Raw genomic sequence first — 12,107 nt, forward strand, 5'->3', positions numbered from 1 at the left:
TGGCCGCTGAGAGAAGGGCCTGTTTGGCCGTCACCACGGCGACCCAGGAGCAGCCAAGCGGGCCTTGCAGACAGCAGAGAACCACAGGGAGTGGGCCTAAGCCTTCAGTAGAACATCCCCTGAGGGCTCCCGAATTGGAGAGGGTGCAGGTTGGGCTGAAGGAACCCCTCCCCCCCACCTCCCCATCCCCTGAGTACGAATTTTGTGCATTGGGCCTCTAATATATATATATTTCATATCAACTCGATGAAAAGTAGATATATTTCCCCCTTATATTTCATTATGCAGTTTTTAAACATAGCATTACACACTTATATACTCATTACCTAGATTCAGCCATTAACATTTTGCTATATTTATTTTATTACATATCTATAATCCATCCATTGTCATTTCATTTTCTGATGCATTTGGAAGTAAATTACAGACATCACTAAACTTGCTCTAATTAGTTAGCATGTATATTATTGACTCGAGTTCAATATTTATATATTTAAGTTTTTTATGTAAAATTTACATTTAGTGTAATACACAATCTTAAATGTATATTCTCTAGAGTTTTGATTGCATACACCTGTGTAACCTAAATACCTATCAAGATAATAAAACATGACTATTGGTAGGTATCTCCTTTTATTCTCCTTTGTAGATGAGGAAACTGAAGCACACAGAAGTTAACTAATCTTCCTAAGGTCGCACTGTTAGCAAGTGACAGACTATGACATCAAATTCTGGCAATTTGGCTTCAGGGTTTGGTGGTCATCACTACACCACTATACTGCTGATGGATTGTCCTCTCATGTTCGGTATCCCTGTACATTCATGTATAAAAATGTAATTTTTATTTTAACACAAGTGTGTAGACAGAAGTAATACACTTAGTATTAGTGAGAGTAGAAATGCTGTTTTAGACATGCATTGGTTCCTTGCAAGAGGTTTATGGCAAGGAAAACTCAGAAGGAAGTTCCCTTCATCAAAATAGTAGGGTGGACCTCTATATAATAACTCTGTCTTAACTGGCATCCTTGATTAATGTTTCCACATGTAAATTGACAGGTTCCTTATGACAATACTGAGGCTCAGAAAAATCCTAAAGTGCCATTTGAACAATTAAGGGTAGCTGATGTTCAGTATAATTTTTTATGAAGCATATTTTAGTCTATTAATAGAAAACTGTTCATCTATGTTCGGTATATATAGTACCCTGATACCTCAGTCTCCAAAATAATAGAATTAATCAATTTGGAATTTATAGTTAAGAAATTTATAAAGTTTTTAACAAAGAAACTAAATGGAATTCTTTGGCATAAAATATAAATAAGGATTTGAATACATTATAATAAATTTGATTTCTGGTTTGTGATACTTAGGTGAGTCTTTCCTATGAAAAGAAATTGTGTCTCTTTCCTGAATTGTGCTCATACCATACGCCAAATCTTAAAAGTTGGCCAGTTCTCTCTGTTCACTATTCAAATAAGGAAAAGTCAGCTATCATATGTTTTAAAACCTTAAGTTTTGTTCAAAAAGCAGTTACAAAAATAAATCAAAGCATTTAGTTAGGAAATCTTAGCCAATCACTAGAGGGCAGAGCTGTACCATACTTTAGGCCTTATTTGAAAATTACTGGTTTAAAAATTGCTGAACATGGGAAAATATATTGATGCACACTCAAATAGAAATTTCTTTGTATTCTTACTGTCTTGTGTGAAATCCAATAGCATGCTTACACTTATATTAAAGAAGCTTTTCTGGCAGTTACATTGATTGTTTCCACAAGGACATGATTATTTAGACAAGTCTAAGTATTCCTTAAAAGAAAATACTAATGCTTACAAAGGGTGGTGCATTAAATCATTTCTACTCTATGTACTACCCTGAAATTGAATTTCAGTATAGACTTTAGGTGAGACATTATGAAAGAACAAGTTTGAGACAAGTTTACTAGTATTTAAATATAAGAATTTATTGAAATATGCAGATTTTTTATCTTTCAGCTGAAATTTGTTGAATCATTAAGACTTTACAAAGTTGTAAAATCAATGAACTAACTCTAGCTCCCTTTTTAATGTTAAAATTTTGTCAAGTGGATGTTCACCTAATTTCAGTTCTGTTTAAAAACTTCTATCATTCTAAGATACTTTTATTCTGACTCATTTTTTTTCTGATGAATTTTAAAAGTAATTGAAGCCCTGAGGTAATAAAGTAGTTAATAACCTGAGTATCTCAGTGTCCCCAAAGATAGAAAATTTTATCTTGACAGTGTAGTTTGAATTTTATTTCATAAAACAGCTTGGATTATATATGATTCATTTCCAGTAAAGACAACATAGGATACCAGAACAAAGCACTGGGTTTTGGAATCAGATTTGGGGCCCCAGTTGTTATGTGCTTATTTGTGACCTTGGGCAAGTCACACTACCTCTCTGAAGTAAGAGTTGGGGAAAATACTTTCTTTCTTACAGCTGGGTTGTTTTGAGGATTGTGTTTGTGTCTGGGTGTATGCATCTCCAAAGACAAGACTTTTAATAAAGGTGACTTTTAATAAAGATACAAGCTCAGAAAAACCTTAGAAATAATTGAGAAATGGTTGATGATATCACAAATTTTAGAAACACGAGGGCACCTGTTACATGAGTAAATATACCAAAAATGTGGTTTCCAAACCCAAGCCCCAGTTCAGATTGCTGACTTTCTCCTTGTCTCTGAGTGTCTTTGGCTGCCTAATCTCTCTGTAACCCCCACTTTTTTGCCTCTTATTCTTTATTTTACCCTCTGTTTATTTCCATGTTCCCTCTCTCTGTGTTTCTCCTGACTGTCTTTGGTCTCTCTCTGTGTTTTTCTTGACCCAGGCACCCTCAGGAAGACCCCAAGCCTCTAGCGGTACCTGGTATCATCTCCAGCATGTTTATAGATGTGGAGGATTCACTGGGATATTGACAAATACCAGAGGCGAACTGTACCACTGTAGTAAGTCAATAAGCCTTTATTAAGTGACTACTGTTGGTGGTGCTTTGGGAAAAAAGAAGTTAGGGTATAGCTCAGAAGAAATAAACTTGTAAACTCTTCTCAGTGATTCTTGTCAGATGGTCACACATACAAATGAAAACAACAAAATAAAAAGCTGACAAATAAGAGAGATGAGGAAAGAGAGGGTGGGAGTGAGTAATTTCTTTGGGGCTTCCAAAGCCTGCTCACTTGCCTGAGTGAATTCCTGAATGGGGGGAGGGTAGTGAAATGAGAGTGCTAAATTTCAGCCTGCCAACAGCTAACTTCTTAACCTTCCAGGCTTAAAGAAAGTCAAGTTATGAAAAGTATAGCCAAGTTGAGACTTTCCATAAACATAATTAGTATCCTTTGCCAGCATTAAAATTTATAGAGTTTAAGGGTAAATTGTGATTGTGAAGTAGTGAAGAGGTGTAGTATGAAATAAAATTAATACAAACTATTATAATATAATCTATGGATACATTTTACATGCCAAGATGAATTAAAATAGTGAATTGTAGTATAACAAGTTAGTTTTGTTTTTGTGATGGAAATTTATTTTTGCTGTTGTATTTTAGACAGTCCTACCTACAGTTGTACCATGGTTTTCAGAGTTGGATATGGTTTGAATCTCACCCATCTGCTAGCTGTGTAAGGTTGGGTATTCTACGTAACAACACAATCTTAGTTTCCTCATATGAAAATATTTATCTTAGAGTTGTTGTGTGATTTAGAGATAATTTTATAAAGTCCTGAGTGCATGCTGAGTACTTGTTACTTGCAGATAATTAAAAAGTACCTTTTAAAATAGTTTGTTAAATGCAGATGTTACTTCTTAGAGCTTTTAAAAAATAGAAGTAAGCCTCATAGTATTTAGAAAATGCTATGTGTATACAGGGCATATTAATAACATGTGAATAAGTTACAAAGAATAGCATTAACATGAATAACTGAATATTTACCACTAACTGCCTGACCCAGATTTCATCACCTTTCTTAAGTTAACTCATCCCCAACCCTGAAGGATGAGATAACTCTTTCCTTCTTTAACCTTATATTTTTTTACATATTTACATTAAATTTTGCTTGTTTTTGAATTTTACATAAATAATAAATACTATATGTTTTCTCTGTCACACCTATTTTGCTGCTCAACATCATGATTTTTTTTAAAATTTTATTTTTACTTATGCTTGACATACAATATATTAATTTTGTGTATACCACATAGTATGTCAGTACTTATATGCCTTACAAAGTGATCACCACAATAAGTCTAGTAACCATCTGTCACCATATAAAGTTTTTATGATATTGTTACCTGTATTCCTTATGGTGTACATTATCTCCCCCTGACTTCTTTTTTAACTAGAAGTTTGTACTTCTTAATCCCCTTCCTTTTTTACTACCCATCCCCTTATCCTTCTCTCCTGTGGCAAATATCAGTTTGTTCTCAGTATCTGTGAGTTTCTTTTTGTTTCTTTTTGTTCATTTGTTTTGTTTTTAGATTCTACATATAAGTGAAATAATATGATATTTGTCTTTCTCTGTCCTACATATTTTAGTTAATGTAAACTCTCTAGATACATTTATGTTGTTGCAAACGGCAAGAGGCGATTATCTCTGTGGTTTTGATTTGCATTTCCCTGCTGATTAGTGATGTTAGCATGTTTTTGTATGTCTGTGGGCCATCTGTATGCCTTCTTTGGTAAAATACCTATTCAGGTCCTCTGCCCATTCTTTAATTGAATTTTTTAAAATGTTGAGTTGTAGGAATTTGTCATATATTTTGAATATTAACCTATTATTGGATATATCATTTGCAAATATCTCCTTCCATTCAGGAGGTTGCTTTTTTGTCTTGCCAATGATTTCCTTCACTGTGCAAAAGCTTTTTGGTTTGATGTAGTCCCATTTGTTTATTTTTCCTTTTGTTGCCTTTGCTGAGGAGATACATTTTTAAAATATTGCTAAGAGTGATGTCAAAGAGATTACTGCCTATGGTTTATTCTAGAAGTTCAGTGGTTTCAGCTCTTACATTTAAGTCTTTCATTTTGATGTAAGAAAGTGGTATACTTTCATTTTTTTGCACATATCTGCCCAGTTTTCCCAGCACCACTTATTGAAGAGGAGACTGTCTTTTCTCCATTGTATATTTTGACTAGAGGCCTGGTGCAGGAATTCATACATGGGTGGGGTCCAGCTGGCTCGCCCTGGTGGGGGACCATTGGGCTGGGCTGGCGTGGGGAGGGGCCGTGGGTGGTTGCCTGGCCCCGATTGAAGTGGGGGGGGGGTTGCAATCAGGGACAGGGCAGGCCAGGAGAGGGGCCATGGGCAGTTGGCCAGCTGGCCCCCATCCCGATCGGGGTGTTGCGAGTCGGGCTGGCCAGGGTCAGGGGGTCCAATTGGGGCCCGGATTAGGCTGGTTGGCTGCTGCAGTGCGTGTCATAGCCAGCGGTCATTCTGGTCGTTCCATCATTCCAGTCGCTGGGCTTTTATATATATAGACTAGAGGCCCGGTGCATGAAATTCATGCACTGGGGAAGGGTGGGGTTTCCCTCAGCCCAGCCTGCACCCTCTCCAATCTGAGACTCCTTGAGGGATAGGGCAATCGGACATCCCTCTCACAATCCAGGACTGCTGGCTCCCAACCGCTCGCCTGCCTGCCTACCTTATTGCCCCTAACTGCTTCTGCCTGCCAGCCTGATCACCCCCTAACCACTCCCCTGCCAGCCCAATCGCCCCCAACTACCATCTCCTGCTGGCCCAATAGCCCCCAACTGCCAGCCCCGTCGCCCCAAACTGCCCTCCCCTGCCGGCCTGGTCGCCCCCAACTGCCCTCCCCTGCTGGCCTGGTCACCCCCAACTGCCCTCCCCTGCTGGCCTGGTCACCCCCAACTGCCCTCCCCTGCTGGCCTGGTTGCCCCCAACTGCCCTCCCCTGCAGGCCCGGTCGCCCCAAACTGCCCTCCCCTAGTGGCCCGGTCGCCCCCAACTTCCCTCCCCTATAGGCCTGGTCCCCCCCAACTGCTCTCCCCTGCTGGCCATCTTTTTTTTTTTTAAAAAAAATATATTTTATTGATTTTTTACAGAGAGGAAGGGAGAGAGATAGAGAGTTAGAAACATCGATGAGAGAGAAACATCGATCAGCCGCCTCCTGCACATCTCCTACTGGGGATGTGCCCGCAACCCAGGTACATGCCCTTGACCGGAATCGAACCCTGGACCCTTGAGTCCGCAGGCTGACTCTCTATCCACTGAGCCAAACCGGTTTTGGCCCCTGCTGGCCATCTTGTGGTGGCCATGTTGTGGCCACATGGGGGCGGCCATCTTGTGTGTTGGAGTGATGGTCAATTTGCATACTGGTCATGAATAATTAGCATATCTGGGCTAATTAGCATATCCCTCTCTTATTATATCAGATTCCTTTATCATAGATTAATTTACCTTATAAGAATGGGTTTATTTCTAGGCTCTCTATTCTGTTACATTATCTATGTATCTATTTTGTGCCAGTACCATATAGTTTTGATTACTATAGCTATATAGTGTTGTTTGAAATCAAAGACCAGATACCTCCAACTTTGTTCTTTATCAAGATTGCCTTGGCTATTTATGGTCTTTTGTGGTTTCATATACATTTTAAGATTATTATTTCTAGTTCTGTGAAAAATGCCATTGATATTTTGATAGGGATTGCATTGAATCTGTAGATTGCTTTGGATAGTATGGACATTTTAATAATTCTTTAAATCCATGAGCATGGTATATCTTTTCATTTATTTATGCCTTGTTCACTTTCTTTCATCAATGTCTTATAGTTTTCTGAGTACAGGTCTTTTATCTCCTTGATTAAATTTATTTCTGGGTATTTTATTATTTATTTGATGCAATTATAAATTGAATTGTTTTCTTAATTTCTTGCTCTGATAGTTTCTTGTTAGTGTATAGAACCATAACAGATTTCTGAATATTAATTTTTATCTTGGAACTTTACTAAATTTATATATTAGGTCTAATAGTTTTTGTGGAATCTTTTGATTTTTCTCTATAGTATCATGTCATCTGCAAATCATTGCAATTTTACTTTTTCTTTTTAGTTTGGATATCTTTTATTTCTTTTTCTGATTGCTGTGGCTAGGACTTATTATTTCTAGGACTATGTTGAATAAGAGCGGTGAGAATAAGCATCTTGTTTCTGATCTTAGAGGAAAAGCTTTCAGCTTTTCACTAAAGAGTATGATGCTAGCTGTGGGTTTATCATAAATGTTGAGGCATTTTTCTTCTATACCCACTTTTTGAGAGGTTTATCATAAATGGATTTTGAATTTTTGTCAAATGCTTTTTGTTGTGATCATGATTTTCATTATGTTGTTTATGTGGTGTATCAAGTGGAATAAATCCCACTTGATAATGGGAAACTCTTTAATACTAAATGATAACTTTGTTGGATAGAGTTCTTGACAGGTTTTTCCTTTCATCTACTTGAATGTATTCTGCTATTTCCTATGGCCTTCACATTTTCTGCTGTGATACATTTACTGATGGTCTGGGGAGGGAGGTCTCTTGCATGTAACTAGCTGGTTCTCTCTTTGCTTTTAAAATTATCTCCTTATGTTTAACTTTTGGCATTTTAATTATGTGGCTTGGTGTGGATCTCTTTGGATTCATCTTGTTTGGGATTGTCTGTGCTTTCTGGACTTGGATATCTGTTTCCTTCAACAGCTTAGGAAATTTTTTAGCTGCTATTCATTCAAATATATTTTCGGTCCTTTTCTCTCTGTCTTCTTCTGGGATCCCTATGATTCAGGTATTGATATGTGTTTGTCCTGGAGATTCCTTAAACTACGTTCATTAAAAAAAAAAATCTTGTTTCTTTTTTCTGTTCTGAGTGATTTCCACTACCTTGTGTTCTAGCTCCCTGAGGTGTATTTATACATCAGCTAATGTGCTTTTGCTTTCCTCTAGTGCAGTGTTCGGCAAACTCATTAGTCAACAGAGCCAAATATCAACAGTACAACGATTGAAATTTCTTTTGAGAGCTAAATTTTTTAAACTTAAACTGTATAGGTAGGTATATTGTTATTAACTTAATTAGGGTACTCCTAAGGCTTAGGAAGAGCTACACTCAAGGAGCCAAAGAGCCGCATGTGGCTCGCGAGTCACAGTTTGCCGACCACGACTCTAGTGTATTTTTCATTTCAGTTTTTGTGTACCTCAGTTCTGACTGGTTTTGTTTTTCCTGTCTCTTTGTAGAAGTTTTCACTGAGTTTACCTAGTCTTCTCTGGAGTTTATTGGGCATCTTTATAATCATTGTCTTGAAGTTTTTATATGGTATATTGTCTGTTTCATTTAGTTCTTTTTTAAATGGGGTTTGAGTTTTTTTCTTGTTCTTTCATTTGGAACATATTTCTCTTTTCTCATTTTGACTGTCTCTGTGTTTGTTTCTGTGAATTAGGTGAAACAGAAACCTCTCCCAGTCTTAAAGGAGTGGCCTGGTGCAGCCTTTTTTTTTTTTTTTTTAATGTGTATAAGGGGTATCTTTGTATCTTTGTCAGGTCAGCTGAAGGTGAAGCGAGTGAGGTTGGGCTGCAGAAAGATCTGGAGCAAGCTGCACTGGAGCCACCTTGGCAGGCCAGTTGAGGCTGAACCTGGAGCAGGTGCAGGCTGTGGGAAGCCCAGGGGCAAGCTGCCCCGGATACCTGGACAGGCTAGTTGAAGCTGTAATTGGAGTAGGATGGGACCACAGGGAGTCTGGGGAACCAGCCGTCAAGCTTGAGCTGTGGCCCAAGTGGGTGTTGTCTGTGGGAAGACTTAGGAACAGGTTGAATGGGGGCGGGGACTGTAGTTGGAGTGGGTGTGGACTATCGGGATTCCAAGGGACAAGCTCCCCATGCCTGGCGCTCTGGCTGGAAAGGGCACAGGCCACGGGAACTCCCATTGGCAACCTGTGCACCTGGTATGGGCCTGGGTTCTGGGGTGCAGCAGGGTGCCCGTGGACAATGGTTGGCTAGAGTGTTTGGATCCTGTGCTCAAAGGGGAGGGTGAGCATAACAAATAATGCTCTCCTGTTTCTCCAACACCGGAATGAGTTCTGCAGTTCTCCTGTTTGGAAGATGCTCTAGGGTTTGAAAATGAGTTTCCTTATGTATATTCTAGATACTTTTTAAGCCACTCCCCCTCCCTCCCTTTCCCCCACCGTGCCCCTGGGCGGCGAGTCTGTGCACACAGGCCCTTCAGTGATCCCTCCCTACCACAAGTCCCTGCTTTGGGGGTGGAGTTCCCAAGGTAAGTGTCTCTCTCCTACCGTCTTACCCATTTCTATGTGATCTCTCCGGTTTGGGTTTGTTTTGCAGAAACTGTTTAGTCAGCCCTTATTTCTTCTTGAGGGGAATTGTTTTGTTTCTAAGTTTAGACTCAAAGTGATCCTGGGAGGAGGTAAATTCTTCCTACACCACCATCTTGGACCTAGGAAATCTCAACCTCATGTTTGGTAATCACGCTTGCTTATACCCGTAATTCATTTGTGATCACATTTGAATTTCACTGAATGAAAATATCACATTATTTACCTACTTTTTTGTGGTGGCTTTTTAGGTTGTTTCCAATTTTTGTGTTATGAGAAATAAAGCTGCAGAGGGAAAATTCTTGAGATTCCTGTACATGCCTCTTACGTTATTTCTCTAAGATAAATGTAGTTAAGTCCAGAGATCCGAAAATTGTTAAGTATATTTGCTAGCTAAGTTTATTCTCTGGAGAAAACCACATTATAATGTAATATTCTTTTTTAAAAAATATATTTTTATTGATTTCAGAGAGGAAGAGAGAGATGAGAGAGATAGAAACATCAATGATGAGAGGGAATCATTGATTGGCTGCCTCATGCACGTTGGACTGAGTCTGCAACCCAGGCATGTGCCCTTAACCAGAATTGAACCTGGGACCCTTCGGTCCACAGGCCAACGCTCTATCCACTGAGCCAAACCAGCCAGGCTATAATGTAATGTTCTTATGTTAAATGATATTGTCAACTGTTCCTGACTTCTAAGACAGTTTTGGCAGGAAAATGTGCATCTTTTACTGATTTCTTTTTTCCTTAAGTCAAGTTGAGGAAGATTAACCCCCAGGCAACTGTTTGCGAGCTACAGTGACTTTGCCTGTGTTTTGTTCTGCATTGCAAAAGTTCCAGGACCTCGAGTAAATCATTCAGCTTGTATTTGCCACCCACTCCTTTCCCACTTCTGTTCTTTACCCACTTCTGTTTTTATCAGACAGTTATTCTTTTGGTATCTGATTATACTTGTATGCCATTCCAATTTTCATACCACAGTTGTTCTTCCTAACTTTATAATCTATACTTGGTGGTTTATAATTTTAGTTGGTTGAACTTACTATTTTGCCTATTGTCAAACTTGTTACCACTGTCTGCCCCATTTATTTTCTGAGGTTTTCCAGGAAACTATACTAGGATCTAGCTTAGTACTTCGTACTTACTATTCAGTAGATGTTTATTTAATGAAGAAGGGAAGATGAAAATGCAATAAGCACTGAAATCTCAGCAATAGTAATTTCCCTAAAAGCAGTGGGTAAAAGTCATCAGTACTGTAAACAATTGTGCCAGTGAGTAGCTTTGTAAACCATACCCCGGTCATTTCTTCTTGAATTTCACTCTGATTTTTGGAAAAATGAGAATGGTAGGCCAGTGATCCGTAAGATTCCTTTTGACTCCAACAGTTTGTATTCTATTTTAAATTTTAATGACAAGTGGTTTCTCCCTGGTGTGTGGGCAACACTTAAAGCCTGAATCTACCTTCCTGGGCTTTTGGCCCATAACTTACTAGGCTTTTGGTCCACAGTGACCTGCCAGTTATTTTCTCTCATAACCCCAGCAACTGGGACATACATCAAACTTTCCTTCCTCTCTGTTGTTTAGGGTTGATTATTTTTCCCTAGAGAAAGAATATACTGATCTTTTCTTTGAGAAAGTATAATGAATACCTTTGGGTTCCCAATTTCATTCACCAGGCAATCCAGACATTTTCTGTTCAGTGTAAAACCTTGAGCTTTTGCCCTCTTGCTCCTCTTCCTGTTCCTCCAGCCTCAAGGCTGTGATCAGGGCAGTTAGTCCCACCCTTTGTTAATTTTGTCCAAATTAACCCCATGTCTTTTCTCACCATAGTTGAGTCAGTGTTGGTTTTTACTGTTGGGCTTTCCTTGGGTTCAGTGGGTCTGTTTTCACCTGGTGCTTGAGGCAAGTTGTTCATTCCTTTTTTCTGTGTTTTCTCTGCTAGGGAATTCTCAACTCTGAGGCCCGCGTTCCTTCCTTTGCTACTCTCACTCAGTTTTCCCATAAGCAGATTCCATCTTAAGAGGATTAGTGCTACAGTCACTTTTGAGGAATAATCTAACTCTGGATTCTCACATGACTGATATTTTCTAATCGTGTTTTTTGTTCAGAATTCGTTTTGTGAGTGCCTCTGAATTTGTGGATCAAAGGCAAAAGCCACCAGAGAACAGGCCACACAGAGCAATGGATACAAATGCTATCTTAACCTCTGTAAATTGTAAACACTGCCTAATCACTCCTTAGACTCCTGGCCAAAGAGCTGGGTAATCTATACTTGGTGGTTTATAGTTTTAGTTGGTTGAACCAAGATTAAGTAGGTTCTTTCTGACTTTGAATGGGTGGAGGGGACACAAAATAATCTAATCTCATGACCTTATGGACCCACTTAGTGAATATCCCATGTAAGTCTGGCAGATTTTAGGCTAAGAAGAGTATAAGGCAAGAGAAGAATTTTGTAACCAAAAAAAAAAAAGAGGGGATGTGGGGGGGGGGGGAGCAGTTAATAATATCATCCTATCTCTAGCAGAACAGATAACTTTTTATTCCTCAGGAATGCAGGGAGAGAACTATCCTTTTATACATATAAGGGAAAAATGGGAGAAATTACCTGACATGAAAACTTTACTCATAGGAGAAAACTCTAAACACTCTTACATTCTCTTTGATTAATGCAAAAAGCTTGACCCGTTAAGTATTCACATTAATATTTGAAATTATCAGTGACAAAGTCTCCTTTGTAATACTAATTCACTTAGTATTTTATTAATTTAGACAG

The 12,107-nt window shown here is 38.8% G+C and overlaps 1 protein-coding gene across 4 annotated transcripts in view; it reads left to right on the forward strand.

Annotated features, from left to right (window-relative positions):
* Positions 1-12,107, forward strand: part of BBX (BBX, HMG-box containing) — a 290,219-nt gene that overhangs the window by 128,919 nt on the left and 149,193 nt on the right. For 2 of the 4 annotated variants that reach the window (XM_006090071.3, XM_023754948.1), the window contains one exon: positions 2,850-2,967. The exons of the other annotated variants lie outside the window; for them this stretch is intronic. The gene's annotated coding sequence lies outside the window, so the exon portion shown is untranslated. The remainder of the gene's footprint in view (positions 1-2,849; positions 2,968-12,107) is intronic. 4 annotated transcript variants of the gene reach the window in all.

Source organism: Myotis lucifugus, unplaced genomic scaffold (genome assembly GCF_000147115.1).
Source record: "Myotis lucifugus unplaced genomic scaffold, Myoluc2.0 scaffold_67, whole genome shotgun sequence".
NCBI lineage: Eukaryota > Metazoa > Chordata > Mammalia > Chiroptera > Vespertilionidae > Myotis > Myotis lucifugus.